The following is a 351-nucleotide window of genomic DNA, read 5'->3' on the forward strand; positions in this document are numbered from 1 at the left end:
ACTTCGGGAGGAGGCAGGCATTCAGGGCGGCCCAGAGGCTCGCACCTCCCCGCAGCCCCTTGCCGCGGTGGAAAGAGGCACACGCACCCACGGTGGGCCCCCAAACACTCCACCGCGCCGGCCTTTGGAACCCCCCATCCGGAGGGGACAAAGGAGCCCCAGAGGAACTCCCCGGGACGGGTGCCCGGAGTCCCCGCGGCCCCACCTCAGAACGTGAGGCTCGGGAGGTGCAGCTCCGTAGGGGTGCGAACCCACCGCCCCCCCAACTCAGGGACCCACGCGACCCTCACCGGTGCGGAGCCGCCGGATTGGCGGGGCCCAGAGGGCCGGTTCTTCTGGGGCCCTGCACGC

General features: G+C 72.4%; 1 protein-coding gene across 5 annotated transcripts in view; it reads right to left on the minus strand.

Moving 5' to 3' along the window:
- The window catches only part of OSBPL8 (oxysterol binding protein-like 8), a 160,973-nt gene extending 160,622 nt beyond the window's left edge, over positions 1-351 (minus strand). For all 5 annotated transcript variants that reach the window (XM_005884140.2, XM_014531657.1, XM_005884139.2 and 2 more), the window contains exon 1: positions 291-351. The gene's annotated coding sequence lies outside the window, so the exon portion shown is untranslated. The remainder of the gene's footprint in view (positions 1-290) is intronic.

This window comes from Myotis brandtii, unplaced genomic scaffold (assembly GCF_000412655.1).
Source record: "Myotis brandtii unplaced genomic scaffold, ASM41265v1 scaffold82, whole genome shotgun sequence".
In the NCBI taxonomy this organism is placed as follows: Eukaryota; Metazoa; Chordata; class Mammalia; order Chiroptera; family Vespertilionidae; genus Myotis; species Myotis brandtii.